Source organism: Emys orbicularis, chromosome 4 (assembly GCF_028017835.1).
Source record: "Emys orbicularis isolate rEmyOrb1 chromosome 4, rEmyOrb1.hap1, whole genome shotgun sequence".
NCBI classification, from domain to species: Eukaryota; Metazoa; Chordata; order Testudines; family Emydidae; genus Emys; species Emys orbicularis.
Window position 1 is genome coordinate 70,097,007 of NC_088686.1, and position 23,322 is coordinate 70,120,328.

Consider the following 23,322-nt stretch of genomic DNA (forward strand, 5'->3'; position numbering starts at 1 on the left):
TTCCCCAGTGTCTGTACATAGCCACCAAGCACCTTGACATATGTTGATTATAGGTGTGTATACCCAAGCTGCATATACAATATGCACTGTGCACAAGTCATTGGTGTGGTGCATGCTCAAAAATAATCCCCGATTTACACACGTTAGGGCTGTACATGTACAGCTCTAGCACATGCTTAAAAAAACAACAAAACATCCTGGACCACTGGGTTTCCTCAAACCTGTATGAAATTCAGTTTATGTACCTCAGAAAGATGAAGGGCTGAGTCCTTCCTAATAGAGGGCACTGCCCTCACTTTCTCTACATATTGCATCATTTAAAAAACACACAAAACAAAATAATTTATGGTTGCAGTCATTTATTTCCTGCACAGCAGACTGCTAAATGATGCTGGAGCATGTACTTGGGCTCTTATGTGAATGCCTATCTAAAGCAGTCTATCATCATCATATGTCTGCTCTACCTTACTAAACTGGAACAGCAGCTCATGGGTTCATACCAGAATGAACAAACAATTAGACTGGCAGGGTGAATACAAAAAGAAGCAATTGCTTACGTGCAAAAACATCCCCACTCCCTCAGAACAACATTTTTCCAAAATATAAAGTGATGCAGAGCTATGAAAAGAGATTAAATTCACCACACACAAAAAGCAGGGGGAGGGTGGAAGACTCAGATATATATTAAGAAACCAAGTTTGCAGAGGCCAACAGAGACAATCACACAAAGGAGAACATCTTTGATTGGGAGCCTGGACCCAGAATCTACGATCCAGTTACTGCACTCTCTCAAAAGGATGCTTCAGATCCACATCCCAAGCAGCTCCTTCATCCAGTTTGACATGAATTTTAATATACACATTTAGAAATTCACGCCAATAACCTACAATACCAGAGCTGTTGTTGCTGACAGCCCTCTGCAGACAGGACATGTGGAAAGAAACAAAGAAGAGCCATTCAACAAAGCAAAATAAATAAATAAAATACACACAGTTAGAGAAACATCTGCTAGTTTCACCAGGAATGCCATATGGTACATTCTGAGGATGACTTAATTCAAATTTAAAAGCAAAATAGGTCACTTCTCTAAAGATGAAAGGAAATGTCAATCCCCTTTTCTCTGACCCCAGCACTACCACCTCAAAATTAGTATCTGGCTTGATGAAGAACTGATATTGCCAGCCCTCTAGCCAAGGCAGTAAAGCTAAGAGCCCTTTTCATGAGATGATGCCAGAGTAAGGGGGATCAGAATACTTATTTAGAAATTTTTATTAGCTCTAACACGAGGTTTGTTTTACCCACAGCGCTCTTAATGCTGCTGCACTGAACAACTAGTTTTGCTACTAGCCAATTACAGTGGAACTGTTCAGCACAAAAATAAATAAATAAAAGTTTGGCACAAGCTGGATGGTTGCAACGCTAAGTCCTAAACGTATCCGCTCTCCAGTCAGTCTGCAATTCCTAAAACAGCAAGGCACAGAATCAAACCAGTGCAGCAAGTCTAGAAATGAGAGTTCAGATACAAACTTGATACAAATTAAAAGGAAGCCAACAGCGCAGAATCTATCCAATTCCAAAACACTGATACATCCTTGAGAGAGAACTTGAATTTGATACGGGCTTGAAGCAGGCATAAAAGTTCCTGGACGATCCCTTCTGGTCTTAAATATTTATTTTTATGTGAGTGCATGTCAGTGAATCCAGTTTGCTCAGGGAAGAGACTCCAACAGTTAGTGATGGTCTCCTCATACTTATGAAGGCTTCTAAAAACTATCAAGGTTAACATGCAAATCCATTCACTTTTCATAACAATCCCCCCTGCATTTCTTGCCATATTTGTCAATTTATTTCTTCCCAGCTTAAATTCCTACTTGCTCTGTGAAACTGAAGTGCTCAAGTCGTGAATTTGGTTTTCCAAGACAGGAGGGTGATGGTGAAAAGGATTAGTAGGATTTCACAGCAGCACAAGCTGAGAGAGGGAATTCCTATTCCGAACAACTATGGTGTCTGAAGTGACAAAGTAAAACAGAAGAGGACTGGCCAAGTGAACCTCTGTTAGCAACCCCCTCCCCAATGCCTCTCACATACCCCAATATAAGAGCCCGTTTAAGCAGCTGCAGTTAAAAATCAAAACACTCTCTCTTCCCATTAAAGTTTACACTAGTTAGCATATCTGGTATTCGTTCAAGACAGATTTGTACATAGGACAAACTTCTAGCCCTGTATTAATTTCATACTTGCAGAAGAGAGATCGGGCAAGAAGCCCACATGCTTCAAAGTCCAAGGATCAACCCTCCTGTTGTTCCCATACCAAGAGTAACCAATGAACTATTTTAGCAATGCCAGGCATTTGCTTATAGAAGAGTACAATCAACAAGGACTCTTGGGTACTGAGTGCAGCTTTAATCTGGACCACCTTCCTCTGTGCTGCCCAGATATTTGGTTTTGTGACGCTGCCAAGGTTGTTCCTGCTTGCGTGCACAGCAAGAAGTGAGAAGGGTTGCCCCACGGAAGAAAGACAGCAATTGTGTAGGATTAGGGGCATCACAGCCAAACACCGTTTGGGGTGGGGGGCCCAAACAAACGTGCAAACAAAAATTTGACATCAGAACTTCATCACAAAAGTATTTATTGAGGAAGGGGGTGTCAATATTCTCATGTTGAAATTACAGGGCCTTCATCTTTACCCTTTAAAGAAACAAGCTTTTGATGACAAACCACATTTATGAAAAACAAGTTGGGGGTGTTTTTTTTCCAGATTTTTTTGGGGGGAGCTCTGTTTCACACCAATGCAAGCTCGGTTAGAGAAGACGTATGCTGACCCAGACAGAAGGGGGGGGGGGGAGGGGAAGAGAGAGAAATTGGCCACCCTTCACAGAAATACAATCGAGGTGGCAGTAGCCCAATGGAAACTGAAAATTGGTCCAGAGGTCCCCACTTGAAGTCTTTTTGCCGTCTCCCACTCTGGGTTCACATGCACAGCTGCATGTGAGCTTTAAACAGGAGCTTCCATGACAAAGGGAAATCACCAGTGCTCTGGAAAGTAAATCTTACACGAAATTCAGATCTCTCACATACAAGCAGATTCTTTATTACTGGTGAAGGCATCAAAGGTAGAATTTAGCTGTGTTTTCAGATCCTAAGGAGATGAGTTTGTGGTACTGACACAGTTAGAAAGGTCACAGCTCGACTTTAACAGAGAACATTTGAGCTGGAAGACACTGAGTAAGCCTAAACATGGAACTCCACAATATAAATTCCTACAGTCACTTTTCCGCTTGTAAGCATATTTTAACCTGCACATGGCTCACACTGACACAGAGCCTCACGAATCCCCTCTGGGGAGCAGAGTGCTGTTAAGGAAATAAATGGGAAGCCTGCACTTCACAGTATGGGATCTGGGGCAACTAATCCACTTAAACTTGCCTGAATTCACAAATACCCTTCACACATCCTTTGGGCCACAGTTTACATTTCCCCCCTCACATCCAGACAGTCACGCACTGAATTCTTGTCAGGCCTCAACCCAAAATAAGGTCACAGCAGGTCTGTACTTAGATGGGAGACCTTTATCAGTATGTCTACACTGCCACATAAGCCCATGCTTGAACCTGCCTAACCCGCATTCTGTCTACATTGCAATTGCGCTAAGTCAGGGATCGGTCCCAGGACCCCGCAGGGCCGGAGGATCCAAACTTGAGTCAAGTTGGGACTCAGGGTCTGAGCCTTATTGTTTTAAGTAGTGAGTACCTGTAAAGTGATCTGAAATCCTTAGATGGCAGGTACTATACAAGTATTTACACACTCCTGCTAATGTCCAATTATGTTCCATATGAGAGGAAACCATTCTGTTCTGCACAGTCAAGTGTTTGAGAGGATGTGGCTGGTTCTCTGATTTTTGAACAATGAATTCCCACACTGGGCTTTCATGAAAGCAAAGAGATTCATCCCTGGATTTGAAGTTATTTCACATCTTTGTTCTTTGACTTGAATACCAGAGAATCCACACCTAACAAGATATCCTTTTATCCTATAATTTCTGTTTCAAGGAAATCATCATTGCACACTTGTATTTTAGGTAAAGCAGACAGACTGTATTTCATCTGGTATAGCAAATTCTATACCTGTACAGCCTGGAACACCCTTTACAGTTAAATGGTTCATTCCAGAGGTCTTCACTGGGTGAACAGAATTTGTAATTAATGAAAAGGTAGGGAGTGGTCTCTCTCCTCTTCCTAACGTATTCCTAGAGTCTCCTTCACAAGCAGCACTGAATTACGATTTTTAAAGCCGAGAAGCAGCACTGCATTCCTGTTGTGGCATTTGTTTTGGATTGATATTTAAACAACTGAGAAGTTCTATGTCTAGTTATAGCTCAGCTAGTCTATGCAAAAAACACCCACATATATTACATAAACTTTTATTACCACTTCGAGGCTTACATTCCCTTCCAACAGAATCGAAAGCAAATAAAATCACTTGGTAAACTTAATTCCTGACTGGCTGATTACTCTTGGGTGCTTGAAAGTAAGTTCCCAATTAGCCCTACCTTTCAAAGCATGAATTTTATAGCTACAAAATGGTTTATTATAGGATTATCCACAAGATTGCCAATGCCATTTCACTGGAGAGCCAGTCTAGACCTCTGCCCAACTTCTGGCCACATTCCACAACTAAAAACGCTTTTGCTTCTCAGTTGTTCAGCTGTTTGTTTATGTCTACACCTAACAAGGCCATGAACAAATACAAAACTAGCAGAATTTACAATAAGGTTTCTTTATGCTAAAAATTCAAACATTAAAAATCTCATCACTATTCAGACTCTTGAAAAGTCACAGCCACAAAATAAAAATAGGGGGGGGGGGGGGACAAATCCATTTCCTTGCAATTTACCTTTAATCTATAGTTCACCAGTTCAAATCTTACTCAAGATTTTTAGTAAACTGAAAATTGTTACCATCTGATGTATGTTTCACACAGGCCATGCCTTTATAGAGTTAATTTTGTATGGCGTCCACCACCTCACAAAATTTAAACAAATTACCATTAGGCAAATTAAACAAATCTCACCAGTTAACTAAGCCTCCCAAAATCTCTAGTCCCTCAACTTGCTGATAAATCTCTTCTACAAAAGATGCCACAGTAAATAAGCTGCCCTGACACACACTGAACACAGCAAGACACAGGCCCTGATCTAAGTTTCAAGGGCTAGGTCCTACACTACGCACTTACTTCAGCATAACTACTTCACTCAGGGGTGTGAAAAATCCACACCCCGAGTGACAGTTATACCGATGTTAACCTCCCCCAGTATCCAGCACTATGTCGGCAGGAGAGCTTCTCCCACCAACATAGCTACCGCCTCTCCCGGAGGTGGAGGTATTAAGTTGATGGGAGAGCTCTCTCCTGTCGGTTTAGAGCATCTTCACCAGAAACGCTACCGTGGCACAGCTGCATCGGTGCAAGTTTGTAGTGCAGACCTGCCCAAAGGAAAAGATTTCCAGATCAGGTGATCTCAGTCCAGCTTTCCATTACTGCTAGCTGCACCATTCTGTGTCATGCAGGTCCATACAAACTGTGGGTCACTTTTGTTCCCACCCTCTGCCCAACCCCACACATCCAGGTGGTGTCTAGATCTTGCTAATAGAAATGGCTGATGTTTTCAAAAATCTGAAAAGTTTCCATTAAAAGCTTTTGCACAAGTGAATCTCACACCCCCGCTGCCCCAGTGCAGGAAAAGTTGCCATTTTCGGACCAGCTCTACTTGTAATTTTCTTTCTTCACACGTTTCTAAAATATAAAAACTTTACTTTCTGCACACACTGCTGAAGTTCTTGCGCAGGCCTTTGTCATCTCCTGCTTCAATTATTGCAAGCTCCTTTTCTCTGGCCTTCCTCGCACCTTCTGCCTCAGCCCAACAAAATGCAGCTTCTAAGATCAGCTTTTTTTCTGTTCTGTCACCCCCTCTTCAAATCCCTACACCAGTGACCCCCTTGCCACTGCATCAAATTGAAGTTTATCAACTCTCACAGCCCTTTACTTATCTGCTCCTCTTACCCATTCTACCAAGGATGCTGGCATTAGCCAGCACTCTAACTACTTCTCCCTCAACAATTTTTGCCCCTTCCTCCACAGCCACCCACATACATGGAACGCCCTCCCTAAACTGATCTGTAAAGCAACTCCCTACCTCCCCCATCCCTCAAATACCACCTCAAAATCCACTCCTGCCGTGACATCTACTTACTAACAATGATCTCAGGAGGACGGGAGTGTGGATAGTTCGTAAGTACACAAAGATTTTAAAAAAATATACGTTCTCTCTCTTTCCCCACTCTTAGCTTTCATATTACCGGCCTATCATTGGAAACTTTATGTTTCCTGTGGACAGTATTTATCACACTGTGGGTGCTCCCATAACAACCAACAACAAAGCGCCATGGAAACTGAAGTACCCTCTCAACCCTGAAGACTATCTTTCCAAATCAGGGTGAAGCACATTGGTGGAGCGTGTGTATACATGCGTGAGTGAAGATGAATTACAATACTGGATCAAGCCAGAAGTCCATCTAGTCCAGTATTCTCCAACCATCACTAGATGCGCCATAGGAAAGTGCAAGGAATGCCACAGAAAGCAATGATGAAATAAGCGCAGCACAGAATGATGCTTACCTTTGTGGTGCCCACACACTTTTTGAAGACCAACAGATGACCTCACTCTCCAAAGCTGTCAATCTCATCTTTCACTAACACTATAAAATTAACATTCAAAATAATTTTATCAGTATCAGATTCCTCTGGAAGTTGGGACAGTTGCAAATTTCCAACACATCTGAAAGACTGGATATCAGCATATCTTCTATTTAGGACGTATCTATCACAGCACCAGCTCTCCATGAACTGGAAACTAAGGGTCAAATTCTGATCTCAGTCACAGGTGTAAATCTAGAGTAACTCCATTGAAATCAATGGGTCTTCCTACAGAATGCAGGGTGGGGAAGGGGGCCACAGGCACATGGGAGGTTCAGTGAATTTAGTGCTAATGTAAGCGTCACAGAACAGGTACAGCAGGCAATGCAGGCTTCCCCACACACTTGCCTCAAACTTCACCCGAAGAAACAGGTCAGTCTGCATAACTCCTTCAACCCTTGACCTTCTTACTCACACTCCAAGATAGACAAATACATACCAGTTTTGACAGATCAGTCAAGTGGACAAGTGTCTAGTTGCCACTACAGTCCAACTTCCCACCTTCTCACAAACACATTTTGTAAAAGGTCACGAAGAGCAATACCTTTGCCACTATCAATGTGTGCTGGATTCTAACCTACAACACTATATCCCATTACTAGTTGCCTAGACCCATCCACTCCCCAGAACAGCAAGTGTATGTTGTAAGAGAGAGAGAGCGCACACGCATGCATGCACATGTTATAGGTAAATCTAGTTGGTTGTTACAGCAAAAAAGGGAAAGTTGCAGCACACAAAGAAGTGTCAGGCTCACAGTTTCAGTTAATGAAAGGAGAAGTCCTGGCACACAATACTTTCATTCACATAAAGTTGCTTGCGATGGGAAAACATCCTTTTACAATAAAAGTTGTTCAGAACCATTGAATAATTTATCTAATAGCTTAAAATCAGTAAAAATTACACTGGTTCCATTACACTGGGTATATACATCTGCAATGGCCATGATACAGTAAACAAACAGCTTTACATATGCACACATCCTCCCCCTCAAACCAGGGACTGGCTTGGGATTTACGTGAATTTTTATGGGTTTTTGGGCTCACACCAAGAACCTAACCAGCCAGTCAGTCTTTGCATATGGAAACAGGCAGGTGAAATCTCACCTGGGCATCAAACAGGCAATTTCTTTTGACTAATTTATATTAGTTTTAAAAGTCTTCCCAAAATAGTCACTGGTATTCCCTCTCATGTGCTGCATGGCTCAGTACTTCATTTTGAAAAGAGAATACAGCCATGAAAATAAACATCTATACAGATTTAGAATAGGGTTCTCCAATTTCTTCACATCACAAAACAGAGATCTAAAAATAATGTAAATTTTCCTGCTTTAAACTGATAGTTAAAGCAGATTACTGGGACATAAAACACTTACTGAAGACATAGGTTAAAGAGCCTTACAGGAAACTTCAAACAGAATAGTCTCAGAGATGCTTCTGCTTATGTACCATATTTCCCTGTATTCTCTTCTCTTTACTTATTACCCACAGGATTTTTTGTTTCTGAAGAGTTCAACTGCTCCCCATTACTAGAAATCATGATCCTCCATTTGAAAGATAATTAGTTGTTGTGGAATTGTTCAGAATCTCTTCGATCAAAGATTAAAACTTTAGGTGGGAGAGCTGGAGATGTACTCTTTCACACATGAAAAATCCAGTTTTCAACACCATTGTCCTTCATAATTAACACACCCAGAGGAAGAGAAATAGCTATAAAGGCGGTAACATTTTAGAATAATTGCTTCTAATTACAAAAAAAGATAAATGGAATGCTAAAAATTACTCAATATAAATAGCTGAAGTACAAGATATGCCTTCTCTACAAGTGCCATGCACATACCAGTTGAGAATAAAAAAGAATCCACACACGCACATCCATCTACTAGTTTTTATTTTCAGGTTACCCTGGGGCTGGGAATTTTCTGGGGTTTAAGGATAGGCTGGGGATAACTGCCTTCACCTAGGCCATTAAGCTAGCCAATCATTTAACCCACACTAAATGCAGTACTCCTCAATTCATTATTACCAGTGTTTTTCAAAGGTTTCTAAGGGGTGAGAGGGAAGCTACCCATCCTGTTTAGCACTGCCCTTGAATTCCCCACTCACCCCTACCACCTATGCAGTGGCAGCCACATCATCGGATGTTAATATTGATCATCAATAAGTCTTGGAATTCTGGGGAAGTTCCAGAAGACTGGAAGAAAGCTAGTGTCGTACCAATTTAAAAACAAAAACAAAAAAACAACAGGGTAAATGGGATGACCTGGATAACTAGAGGCCTGTCAGCCTGGTATCGATCACGGCCAAGATACTGGAGCGGCTGATACAGGACTCAATTAATAAAGAATTAAATGAGGGTAATGAAAGTAATGCAAACCAACATGGGTTTAAAGGAGAATAGATCCTGTCAAACTAACTTCATATCTTTTTTGATGAGATTACAAGTTTGGTTGATAAAGGTAACAGAGTTGACATAATATACTTGGATTTCCATAAGACATTTGACTCGGTACCACACAATGTTTTGATTAAAAAACTAGAATATAAAATTAACATGGCACATATTAAATGGATTAAAGGCAGGCTAACTGATAGGTCTCAAATGTAACTGTAAACATGTAACTGTCATTGAGCATGTCACTAGGTGCGTTTCTAGTCGGGTACCACAGATTCTCGGCTTTATGCTATTTAAAATTATTAATGACCTTGGGGAAAAAATATACAATCACCACCAATAAAGATTGCAGATGACACAAAGATTGGGGGAATGGTAAATAACGAAGAGGACAGATTCAGAGATATGAGTCATTTAGTAAACTGCGCGAAAGCAAACAATTCACTTTTTAATAAGGCTAAAAGTAAATGTATATTTTAGGAACAACGGTTATACTTATGGGATGGGGGACACTTTCTGAGTCACTGCTTCCCAGGATAAAAACTTGGAGGAAGTGGTGGATAATAGCTGAACATGAGTTCCCAGTGTGACGCTGTGGCCAACAGAGCTAATGCTATCTTGGAATGCATAAACAGGGGAATCTTGAGTAGGAGTAGAAAGATTTTACCTCTATATATGGCACTGGTGCAACTGCTGCTGAACACTGTCCAGTTCTAGTGACCACAATTGGAGAAGGTTCAGGGAAGAGCCATGAGACTGATCAAAGAATTAGAAAACCAGCCTTATAGTGATAGACTCAAAGAGCGCAATCTATTTGGCTTAAAGTGAAAGTTAAAGGGTGACTTGATTACAGTCTAAGTATCTACATGGGGGACAAATATTTAATAATGGGCTCTTCAATCTAGCAGAGAAAGGTATAACATGATACAATGGCTGGAAGTTGAAGCTAGATATATTCAGACTGGAAATAAGGCATTAATTTTTAAACACAGAGTAATTAACCATTGGAACAATTTGCCAAGGGTTGTAGTGATGAAATCAAGACTAGATGTTTTCCTAAAAAAGGTCTGCTCTAGGTATTATTGTGGGGAAGTTCTCTGGCATGTATCACACAGGACGTCAGACTAGATGATCCCAATGGTCCCTTCTGGCCTTGGAACATATGAGGGGTGGGGGGAAGAGGCAGAAAGGGGTTGATTGCACAACCTACACCTCTTCCTCAACAAGTTCATCTGCAGAAATGATAAACAGATAAAAACAAGGCAAAGCTATTAAAAGATAAGATGGAGAGGAAAATAATCGGATCACTTCAGTCTATATTGGAATGCCTTGTATTAAGCACGTCTTCAGTCTTCTCCCTTCCTTCCCAGCCAGGAATGTAGCTTACAGGGCCCTTTGTTCTCAGTTTTAATTTTATTTAATTTTTCCCTAGATTTTTCTCATCTAGATATTTGCCTAGTTTTATAACAAAACAGGTGAAAAATCAGTGCAAAAAACGATTACAGTAAAAGCTCTTTTATCCGGCACTTCACCAACCAGCAAGCTCTATAAACCGGCATTTCTGATCTGCACTGAAAGTCCAGTTTATAGTGCGGTTGGTGTGGGGCCAGCAGGGAGCTGGGGTGTGGGAGGGGCTGCGGGGTGCACTCTGGGAGGGGGCTTGGGGTGCCGGATGTGGGGGGCCGCTCACCTCCAGCAGCTCCCCGTCCCTCCCGCTGCAGTCGGAGGCACGGCCGGGCAGCTCTCTGCAGGCACGTTGCCTCTGTACCGGCTCCCAGCCCAATGGCCGGGAACCGCGGCCAATGGGAGCTGCGGGGGCGATGCCTGCAGACAAAGGCAGCGTGCCCGCTTGCAGAGCTGCCTGGCCACGCCTCCGCCAGGAGCAGCAGGGACAGGGAGCCGCTTGCGGGGAGCAGCTGGAGGCAAGTGCCCTCCCCCATATGGCACCCAAAGCTCCCTCCCACACCCTAACCCCCTGCCCCAAGCCCCCTCCCAGACCCAAACTCCCTCCCAGAGCCCATACCCCACAGGTCTAATCTCGCACCACCACCCCGCACTCCAAACCCCTCCGAGTTAACCGGCATTTTTAATTTACTAGCACCCCTCTACCCCCAGCATGTCAGTTAAAAAAGCTTTTACTGTAATAATTTTTCTGGGTAAATATCAGGGTTTATTTTGGTGGATGGAAAGACGGGGGGAAAGTATTCAGTAGATTAATGCTTTGAATTCCATTCATCAATGTGGTTTGCTGCAGAACTAAAAACACAATGCCCCCTCTGAGTTTAAGAAAACAATACATCTCTAATCCCCAAATAAAACTTTCATTTGAATAAACAGTTTACTGCTGTAGACTTAGAACTATTAGCCTACAAATATTTACATTTAATAACTGAGACACAGTATCTGCAGCTCATACACTCAACTTCATCCTTTTCTCCTGTTTTTTTTAAACTTGTGACTACTTCCTTGTGTTCTGAAACATACTCTGATACAGATTTTCGTTTTCTTCCCATTTTAGTGTGTCAAATCTTTAAACCGGTATCTGCTAATAGCTTGAAATGTGTACGCGGTGGGTGAGAGATTCATCACTACGTTCAGATGCGCACGCACTTCAGAGCTTGCGTACATGCCTGTTTGTTTATTGTGTGTATCTTTTAGACTAATACATAGCCTTACTTCAACAGGCAGCTGTGCATCTACACACAGACTAATGTATTATTGTAATATATATATATATTTCATGAAATGTATTGTATTCTTCTAATAAAACAAGTTATTTTTTATATATTTGAATGACAAAAGTAGGTTGAAAAAAATCAGAAAAAACTGAAGAATACTTTTTGTAAAACCCTGGAATTTTTCAGTAAAAAAATTGGTTTAAACTGAAAACAAAGGGGCTTACTTACAGGTAAGGGATGGTTTAGTTGACTAATTTTAAATGTTAAATTACATTCAAAGTGTTCCTCATTGTATATCTAGGCTTCAGGTTCCACTGTTGACTGCTATGCATTTTCTCTTGGGGGCGGGGAGGAAAAACCCCCAATAATTGCAGCAAGTTAAAATATCAGTGTGTCTGATCACATTTGTGCACATCCATTCTGTAAAGCCAAGAATTACAATAAAACTTCCATAGCACATAGGTCTAGTTATGTTGGTGTGGTCTTTTAAAGGGTATTAAAAGTTCAGAACTCTCACCTTCTGTTGTTCACTCTGGCCGCAGCAGGCGGAGGGAGATGACAAGGGAGGGAAGTTACTTTTGTTTGAGTTTCATCTACTCACATACCTGCATTTTTCAGTTACATGTTCCAACACATAGCAGGAGATACCACTATACTGAATTCTAAACTTAACATGTCTCTTACCTGAGAACCACTTCTAGTTATAGCTGTCTCCAAAATATTTTTTAAAATTATATTAAAAAAATTGAGAAGTATCAGCATGACCTAGAAGCACAAGTCACACTGACAGTCCATGGGATCTGTGTTCCTAAATCACACAGGTGCTTTTGAAAATCTCACCAGAAGACAATGGAGAATCCAACAAGCGATCTAAAAGCTCAAGTTAGAGCAGTGGTTCTCAACCAGGGGTACATACCTGGGGGGTATGCAAAGGTCTTCCAGGAGATATCTAGATGAGTGGATGTATTTTCCTCGTTTTACAACGGGCTACATAAAAAGCACTAGTGAAGTCAGTACAAACTAAAATTTCAAACAGACAATGACTTTTTTATACTGCTCAATATACTATACACTGAAACTGAAGTACAATATTTATATTCCAGTTATTTTATTATATTGTAAAAATGAGAACATAAGCAATATTTTCAGCAATGTGCTGTGACATTGACTCATGGCCAGAAAGGGTTAAACATCCTGCAAAATAACAAACCCTCAAAAGACCACATCCACTCTGATTGAATTGGCCCTGTCACACTGGTTCTTCACTTAAATAAATAAATAAATAACTAAATGGAGATATCCTATCTCCTAGAACTGGAAGGGACCTTGAAAGGTCATCGAGTCCAGCCCCCTGCCTTCACTAGCAGGACCAAGTACTGATTTTGCCCCAGATCCCTAAGTGGCCCCCTCAAGGACTGAACTCACAACCCTGGGTTTAGCAGGCCAATGCTTCTCTTCATGTGTCAATATATTTATGCCTGCATCTGTAACTTTCACTCCATGCATCTGCAGAAGTGGGGGTTTTTACCCGCGAAAGCTTATGCCCAAATAAATCTGTTAGCCTTTAAGGTGCCACCGGACTCCTTGTTGTTTTTATAAGGGTTAAGAGTGTACATTTCATAAAATGGAACCTATTGCTGAATGAGTAGCAGAAATTGTTACATAAAGTAACTGGGGGACATGAACTATGGAAGTACATTTTAGATGCAGGCCTGTGCCACAGAATTCAGCCCTCGATTTCAAATTCCCTCAGCAAGTTTTCTGGAGGGGTGAAGAGTAAATCCAGAGGTACATGGAGATATTTAAATAGCAAATATTAAAATGGAAGATTATGGGCTAATGATTTGTAAAATATCATTGAGATACAAAAACTGTTGCAATCTCCCTCCAAAATAGACATTGAAAGGTAAAATTTTCAAGAGCACTTAGGGCCCACCAAAAAGTCAATGGGACTTAAGTGCTCTTGAAAATTTGAACCAAAACTGCTGGACTATACTTCCATGAATTTCAATTGCTTTAAAAAGAAGAGGGGGAAAAAAGATATCCAAATACCTTAGAAACCTTTTAATCATGCAGCACCAAACATCTATACTCTTTCAAAACAAGGAGTAAGAGGAACAGACATTTGTTTAACAGTGACTTGCAAAAGGAAAAAAAAAAATAGGCTTGTGCCTTTTTCATTTCTTTAGGATGGATAAAGGAGGCCCAAAGAGCACAACACACAAAACCAAAAAACAACCACCTTGCATTCAAAATATAAGTCTTCTCTACCTTGAAAGATCTGATGGCAAACAGGGAACTATTGAAACAGATATATCATAAGAGACAAAAGTGAAAGATGAGCTATGGAGAAGAAGAATTTTTACTCAGGCGGTTTAAAAACTTATTTTTGGTACTACATATTTAACCCCAATGCCTTTGGAACATTCAAGCACACAAGACGCTTGGTTTTGCTTGAGGACTGATTTGGGGAACACCAGACTTGATGTGACTGAGATTATGGCCACCAGGGTCTCCTTTATTCATCAAGAGCAAGCACAAAGGAAGTAGCCCCTTCCCCTAATCTGTTAAAAAGCCTTTGCGGGTCACTTAAGAGGCTTGTGCAATTTTTAATAGGCTCTACTGAAGTGAAACTAGCGCACAGCCCATGAGGTAATCTCCATTGTAGCCTTGTACTCATTACACAGGCATTAACTTTTGGCAACGCAGATCTTCCACAGTGCTGTTCCAGCAATATCGTGAAGCAGCAGTCCTAGAGTTTCCCGAATGCTCTTGCCTTCTCCTTTATTTCTTGCGCTATGCACTTTTTCCAACCTCTCACAAGAGAACAGCTGCTTTGAGGTTCATTTGGTTGTATACCTTTTGTGAAAAGGTCCTATATGTGGCAGATTGTTCTATCTGCCAGTGTATAGACCCTCTATGATCAGTGTGGAATTTATCCAATGTCAGAGCAGTGCTTGGGCATTTCTTTGTGTTCTCTGCTTTTAAAGAAAAAAATCCCAATCTACTTTGCAGAAAGAATAGTATTTTTGTCTACAAAAGAGTTGCCCCTGAAGTGATGCAACAGTGTGGAAAGACTGTGTGTTAAATTTTGAGGCAGATTCTCTTCTTTGGAAAAAAACAATATACCCTGAAGCAGCACGGATTGTTAACTAGCCAGTTTAAGTATCTTTCATAGCACGTCAATTTTCTTTTGCTTTTTACCTTTTGGATTACTGGACAGCCACATCTAACACATTTCTTTATCCAGTTTTTCCATTTAAGCAAGCTTCAGGGTACTGGTGTGCTTGTCTAATCTGACATACAACAATCACTTTTTTTTAAAGAGGTATTTTGTTGAAGTGGGTTCCACAGTAATGGAAATTCTGACAGCTCTCTCACTATAACTACATTAGTGCATGCTTTAATTTAATACCTATTTTTCAAAGACTTTCAAAGATGCAAGTTACCAATCAAAGAAAAAAATTCAGAAACTATACTTTGGGGGAAAAAAATCAAAGCTCCGACGCTTCATTTATCTGCACATTTAAAATACTGCATACAAACTGTAACAGCTTTCATGGCAAGCCAGCGTGAAACAGTTTAAAACCCTTCAAAGGCCTGGTCTACACTACGACTTTAATTCGGATTTAGCTGCCTTAATTCGAATTAACGCTTGACCCGTCCACACAACGAAGCCATTTAATTCGAATTAAAGAGCCCTTTAATTCGATTTCTGTACTCCTCCTCGACGAGAGGAGTAGCGTCAAAATCGGTATTGTTAATCCGAATTAAGGTTAGTGTGGCCGCAATTCGATGTTATTGGCAATTCAATGTTATTGGCTACCCACAATGCAATGCTCTGGAAATCGATGCTACTACGGTAGCTTGGACGCACACCACCGAATTAATGGTGTCTAGTGTGGCCGAATACATTCGAATTTATAAAATCGGTTTCCTAAATTCGAATTAGATAAATTCGGATTAATCCCGTAGTGTAGACATACCCAAAGTCACATCACAAAGCACAAATTATCTTGTTGAAAGAGACATAGCCCTTACTTAGAGTAGGAACCTCAATGTGCATCCCTGATAGCCTTAATTTTTTTTATGTTGTTGTCCTGTGTATGTCTACACTGTAGCTGGGAGGTGGGGTTCCCAACAAATATACTCACATTGGTTCAGTTCAAGCTAGTGCACTAAAAATCACACTGTGGCTGTCACAGCATTGGCTCAGGCTACTCACCCAAATCCATGCCTGCCTGACCCGCTGGGTCCAATCTCGGGTGGCCCACCCAAGCCACCATCAGTGTCGCAACATCCACAAGACTATTTTTAGCATGCTAGCTCCAGCTGAACTAGCGCAAGTCCATCCACCCATGAGGGGCATCGCACCTTCCAGCTGCAATGCAGCCATCCCCTACATCTATGTTACTTATTGCAAAAGAAAGAATATTCTAGTTCAAATTTTCACCATCTATTTACCTTAGCCCCAAAATATGTGAGACACAAAAACAAAAACTAATCTGGTCACTCTCGCTTCCTATTTATATTCAATTTCACTTCCTCGTCCTCCTGCAGTGGTTTAAATGCGGTTTTGTAAACTAAAAAACACAAAAGCAAGAAAGAAAAAAGTGATTCAGTGCAAGTGTTTAGATGCTCAAACACATTAGGATTTTATAAAACTGAAGATGGGGAGCTCAAACTAGTTAGTCTCTACTTCCTTTATTAGGGATTACATTAAAGTGGTGCACTGCAAGTCCAACTGCCTCTTTAAAAAGTGGACTTTTTCTACCAAGTTTGCAGCCAAGGATAATGTAAACTACGAGCTTCACAAGGAACTCAGACTGAACAGAGGAGACTGCAGTGGATGTCCTCTGATGTAAAAGTGCTTCCAGAAGCAAATTTCACTTCACTGTGCCCCATCAGCTTTGTCTTGCGTACAAGGTTATGGTCAGAGAGGTGATGGCCAAGTAATACCCCTACATTCCACTTATGCACATTTGCATTAGGGAAGAGGATTTACTGCTGGATGGGCTGGTTTCCAGGATAGAAATCCCCCTTGGGGAATGACTGAAGTGGCATGAGACACATTGATCCTTTCTGTAGTGAATACGGTTCTTATGCCGGGCTCTGCTTCCAGAGCCTGCCCATCTTTCACACTTGTGAAGTGAAAGATGCAGGCAAGGAGGAAACGGGGAGGACAAAGAGACATGAGCCATTTCACATCTAACTTCTGAGTCTATGTGTTTTCAGAGAGAGCCCCTTCGTTAATACTGCTGCATTGCCACAACAAATCCCATTAATTACAGCTAAGCAGGCTAGGCTTCCGCTACCATCTGGCCCTCCTTGGAACTCACACTTCTTAGACAACATGGGGCATCAAGACACATGGTCTGGTATAGAGCAAAGAGGTAAAACTCAAAGCATGTTTAAAGTATTATTGCCAACCAATTTTTGTTACTAGCAATGCTAGCTTAATTCTGAAACTACAGCACTATTTGTGTTTGTGAAAATATCCTGTTTGAGGAGTGCAGCACAAAGGCAGATGAACAGCACTACTAACGGCTTCCTGTTTTTACTCACTTTTATGCAATCAACAGCGACCAAGTTAGCAGGTTCCACTTCTTGCTGCACAGGCGAGTCTACTTCCTGTAGAAGTAAACGTCACAAAGCTGTTCCCTGCTTAAGAAGGATTCCTCAGCTGCTCTGCGCACAAGTCTCCTACTGAAGTCAAAGGGAATTCTACCTGTGAAGTTGCTATAGAATCAGAACGAATACTACAGGCCTTGTAAACAGACACAATGAAAAATGAACAAAAACACATGGGATATTTAAGAGTTACTCACCCACCACAAGTTCTAGTACAGCTGCCAGTTATATTAGTATAAATCCAAAGTAATTCCATCTATATCCAGAATTACTTCAAGATTTGAATACGATTGAGACTAGAATTTAACCCTTTATGTTTAAAAAGTGGAACTTGACATTAACAACAAACATTTATTCGGCCAGCCTTGACAATACCCATGAGTTTTTAAATGGATCTGCAGTGTGTGAAAGATCTCCTAAATGACTTACCGGAAGCACCCAGACTGCATTTATTTGGCTAGATATGGGAATCCGTATAGAGCTTTTTCCTTCACTTTATTATGCTCGTATTGTTTTTTTCCCCTTCTCTCTGTACTGAGACACGTGTGCTTTTCTTTAAATATAGGCTTTAAAAAAAGTAACAAAAAAATGTCAATGCCCTGCTGTCACAGGCTGGCTGGTCATTTAAGGGGAGTTGGACCCAACCTCACCTGTGAGCAGTCATTACTTCCCCAGCTGAGCCTGATCAGCTAGAAACATATTTAAAAGCCAGCAGGTAGGCCAGTCGGGAGAAAGCTGGAGGGGGTAGGACAGTTCCTGCAGTAGACTCTTGGGTAGTGGGAAAGAGCTACAGGAAACAAGTTGGCTCCCGTGGCAGGCCATTGCTCTCAGGAAAGTGGCCCATAGAGTAGATACCTGCAAGGAATAGATAGGCCCCTGAAGCAGACCCTGGGTTATAGGGAAGGGACCACTGATGTGCTGTTCTAATTGTATATGGAAGAAACAAAGCTAAAGCCCTGAGAAAAAGACCTGAAGCAAACTGTGGCAATCAGGGCCGGCTCCAGGGTTTTGGCCGCCCCAAGCAGCCAAAAAAAAAAAAAAAAAAAAGCCACGATCGCGATCTGTGGCGGCAATTCGGCAGAAGGTCCTTCGCTCCCAGTGGGAGTGAGGGACCGTCTGCCGAATTGCCGCCGAATAGCTGGACGAGCCGCCCCCTCCCGAGCAGCTGCCCCAAGCACCTGCTCGCCAAGCTGGTGCCGGCCCTGGTGGCAATGGCGTCAGTCCTTTCTGGGTTTAGGGAACAGGCCAGAAACCTACACCTGCCTTCTCACAAGAACCACAGAGGCCACAGTGATGGCTATAGTATAAATAACTAGACAGAGATTTAAGGAGGAATGGTGCAACATGAACAACTACAAACACACACAGAACCCTGGGTTTGTTGGTGGATCACACAGCTGAGAAACAGGTTATTAATAGCATAGTATCTTACTTTTTGGAGAGCTGAAAAGATTCTCAGTGTTAGGGGAAACAGTTAAACGTTGGGACTGGATTGCTCATGGGAGACAGAGCCTTTCACTTCTAGATCACCATGCTGAATCCAAGACAAGCTGCTAGTGATCAAAATAGTTACTATTATCTGGCTGTTCAATGGCCTACATGAAATAAGGCATCAGTCTTAGTCCAGTTCTGAGCCACCATCACATGCCACAACTGACATTAAACAACATCTGTGTCAGTCTCAGCAGGGAGACAAAGAACTGAATGGCTCATGGAGACTCTCCCTAGAAGTGACCCCGCAGGCCAGGGCTGAGTCGCACTGATGAACACGCAAGGGAGGTGGGGGTCACAGTGGAACTTTGTGCTGCAACTGTTCTGTGGTCAGAAAACTTCTGGCTCAGTACCTTTCAACAACACTGAATTCACTTAAAAAAAAATTTGTATAAAAAAATATTTCTAGGGTAGGTTCATTTTGGCAGTGGCCTTTTAAATAAAGGTCTCATTTTCCTGGTCATAAACCAGGTTTTCTTCAGTTGGAAGTATTATATAATTGTAGTCAATTGTAGCTCATTTTTAAAGTGCGTTCAGGTATACCTCCTTCCCCAAAAATCCCCCTGACAATTTTCTGGAGATTTAGAAATTGCATTTTCCAATTTTTAAAAAAAGTGTTGTTCTCTCCCTTACTGATGTGTAAGAGGCTAATGCAACAACAGGAAACAAACTGGCTGTCAAGTGCAGAGTTATTTTTTACTCAAACTTTCAGTTACAGTAATCTTTGACGTGAATTGTAACAATATCAGGTTTAAAAAAAAAAAAAAAAACAGAAGTGTGATTTTTAAGTTACCAGTGTCCCTTTAATCTCATGTATAGCCATAAATTATGATGCCACAAAGAATTTTTATCTCTGCATAGATGTGAGTGGAAGAAACAGCGGGCAAGGGAAAGAAAGAAAAAAAAAAAGGCAAAAATCTGTTTGTAAATCTGTTTCTAAACTAGTCATCTGAAGGATCAGCCATCAACCGCTAACACAAAACCACATTTATGCTTGTATTACATGCCCCTTAACCTTAGAGAATTGAAGTTGAATATGTAAATCATCTTCTGCTTAGTGGTTTTGTCACCTCTTGATGCACACAGACACACTACAAGCCCCAGCTACAGATGTGGATTGAAGAGAGAAACCCTCCCCTTTCTGTACACTGCCTGGGCAATTCCTCAGTTGGCTGAGAATAACCATTTCACGTCTGCTTTAGCAATGGAGAAAGGAAGCAAGTATTAAAGGTTTTATTACTAAAGAGGAGACTAATCATCCTCCCAGTTCTGACGCAGGATGCAAGCAGTAAGCTGGTGTCTGATGTCTTTAGCACAGCCTGAGAAAAGGGCTGAACAACTGAGAGTAAAGATGCCTTGGAACTGAACCAGAAATTTTGAGCTTATTCTCACTGCATGAAAAATAAAAAATAAAAAGTTAAAAAAAAATCTTAAGTGGTAATAAAGAGCTTTTCCCTATTGTTCTTACTGTAACTCTCCTGAACAAACTGCATCTGTCCAAAAAAAACCAAACAAACAAACACACACCACACACACACACGTAGGAATTACTGTGACAAAAGACTCCTGCCAAGAGACGCACTATTACACAATAGCATTTATGGGAACACACACAAAAAGCCACCAGGAAGTACAATGAGACAAGTGCTAAGTCCTCTCAGTTTCTCCATTCTTTGCAATTCTAAACACGTCAGAAATGTAGAATGAAAGTGTTCTGAAACCTCCCACCCCATGCCACCACCAAATAAAAGCTACACTATAAATAAAAGCCACCCAGTCACAATAATTAAGCCTCCCATAAGAATAAACCCATTCAAAACTATGTATATCTGTTGAGTCCTATTTAAAGGAACACTATCATTCAAAAAAAAATTTTTTTAAACCCAGGAGTCACTAATAATGAGATATTATAACAATCATTTGTTTACTTATGTTATTTACTTTTCTCCATTTCTCTTACTCTGGATACTGAATACGAGTCAGTTTCACTTTTGTTGCAGCTTCTTTCCACCTACTGGTTCTTATATACAAACACAATCTTGCAATAGTTGTTACAAATTCTTTAGGGGATATTTATAACCAACTAAAAACTTGTGACCTATTCGTTATAACCACCACCTAAAATGTTAAGCCTCAACTCTGACACTGCTTTATATGTTTGTATAGTGCCTAGAACGATGATGCCCTGGCCTCTAGGTACTACTGTAATACAGATAAATACTAGAGAAAGCCATTGGGCGCCCACCCTAACTGAACTTAAATTTCACATAAGGAGGTGGAAGTTGTCAGATCTGGTGGACCAGATAAATCATTTAAATTAATAAATAACTCAGCTCCTATATAGCACTTTCCATCAGTAGATCTCAATGCACATCAATAATCTCTACAAAAGGCAGAATACCATTTACAGAAATGAGACTTAAAATTGCTATATACATGTACCGATATCTTATTGCCCAAGATAAGGTATTCAAGAGGTCTCCCCCACACTAGAAAGGATTCTGAAAGGCTGAACAGGATAACTTTAGAGATGTTGACTTGTAAGAAAATTATATTTACTATACTATATAAATAATTAACAATAATTTTAAGTTTAAAGATTGCTTAACCTACACAGCTGTGCTAATTTTTAAAACATTACATAATGGAACTAATCAAAAGTCAACAAATGCATTAATCATTTTCTTCTATTACTCACTAGTTGCAGACCTCCATTCCAAAGTCTGTCTACAAAAATTTTAGGGAAGATAAACCAAAGGCAGCAGTTAAGTTTCCCTTAGCAGGGAAGGAAAGTGCAATAGTTGTTTCTGTTGTATGTGGTAAATTAATTACAGACTGTATTAACTAGCAACTAGCAGGCTGACTTGTTAGGAATCAAGATCAACATGCTGTCTGCATTCCATGATTAACAAACAATTCTGATGTCAAGTTTCATGGAAGAGGGGTTTTGTTGCAGCAGAGAGACTCAAGCACTTTTATTCTAGCAATGAACTTTTGATCTCACTTGTTCTTTTCATTGCTCCCACCCTTTTCTATTTAACAAATTATTTTAAATCTAGCCTCACATAGAGAAACTGGCAGAACAGAACTAAAGTTAATATTTAGTACCAATACAAACAAGCATTTGTTTTGAGGAAGTGGCTAGTTAGCAAGAATATTAAATTCAAATAGGGCAAAAGGCAAACAATTTTTAAAAGAAGTGACAATTTTCAAGAAGGAAACAGCAATGAGATAGAGTTTCAACTTTTCGCAGGAAATACACCATTTCTGAAATATCACCCAAGCAGTCTACTGCTGGAGACACAAAGGAACTAAACACTACCAAGACCTACAAAGTTTGTTTTGCCAGAGAGCTTTTTCTATCTCTCTCTACCAGTTTCCACTGTAAAAAATAAAAGAAATAGCTTTTCTTTCACAGACGTCAGAGACAGAAAAGATTTATGAGGTCATCTAGTCCATTCCTAGGGGACATTGTAGGATTGGTCTGTCAGACGCTTTGTGCAGGCTAGTTTTAAAAGACTCAAGCAATGGGATTTTCCCCGAGAGCCTACCTCACAGCCAACGGGGCAAATGTGATCGTCAGTTATAGTCATGCAACCGCAATGAACTCAGGAAGAGATCCTGCTATCACGTACTCCCCACACCTGGCCCAACTCCTAATTACACCCCTTGGTACCCATGGGAGCAGATCTGGCACATTTAAGCCGCAGTTCCCCGGGCGCCCTTCCAGCCAGCAGCACTCCCTCTTCAATGACAGCTGAGGCTGGCACATCAGAGCAGGGACTGCGTGGAAGCGGGGTGGTCCCGAGTGGCTAGTGACAGGTCCCGGCACCAAAGAAGGACCCCGATCCCTAACAAAGTGCTTTCGTGCTGCGAGCTCAGAAGGCCGAGGGGCGTGCGGGCAAGGGGGAGCCAGCTAGCCCGCCCCCGAGATTGCAGAGCTCACCCCAGCTCCACGCACGTGCCTGTCCGGGGTTGGCACCGAACATCCCCCCCCCACACACACGCCTCTCGGAGGCAACTCACCCAGCAGCTCCGTGGCAGGTCACCGGGCGAAGGCAGCCGGCTCCCCTCGTTCCCCCCCGCCTCCGAGGCGCTGGCAGGCTGGGCTGCGGCAAGGCCCGCGTGCCCTTGGCTGTCTCGCTCTGGGAGGGAGGCGGGGAGCAGAGCCTGTCGCAGCGCTCGGGAAATGGAACATTCGCGGCCGCAAACGGATACAAAGTAGCAGAGGAACGTCCCGTCTGCACCAGCGTCTCGCGAGCCGCCGAGAGCGTGAGGCTCCTACTGCCCCCGCCCTCTCTCCACCGGCAGCAGCCGCCCGCGTGTCTCCGCCTGCGCTCTCGCGCTAGCTCACCGCGAGCGCCGGCCAGGGAGAAGAGAG

General features: G+C 41.7%; 1 protein-coding gene across 1 annotated transcript in view; it reads right to left on the bottom strand.

The window, feature by feature from the left end:
• Window positions 1-23,004, bottom strand: part of SUSD6 (sushi domain containing 6) — a 118,497-nt gene extending 95,493 nt beyond the window's left edge. Inside the window, exon 1 of the mRNA XM_065402449.1 lies at window positions 22,968-23,004. The gene's annotated coding sequence lies outside the window, so the exon portion shown is untranslated. The remainder of the gene's footprint in view (window positions 1-22,967) is intronic.
• Window positions 23,005-23,322: the final 318 nt, after the last annotated feature.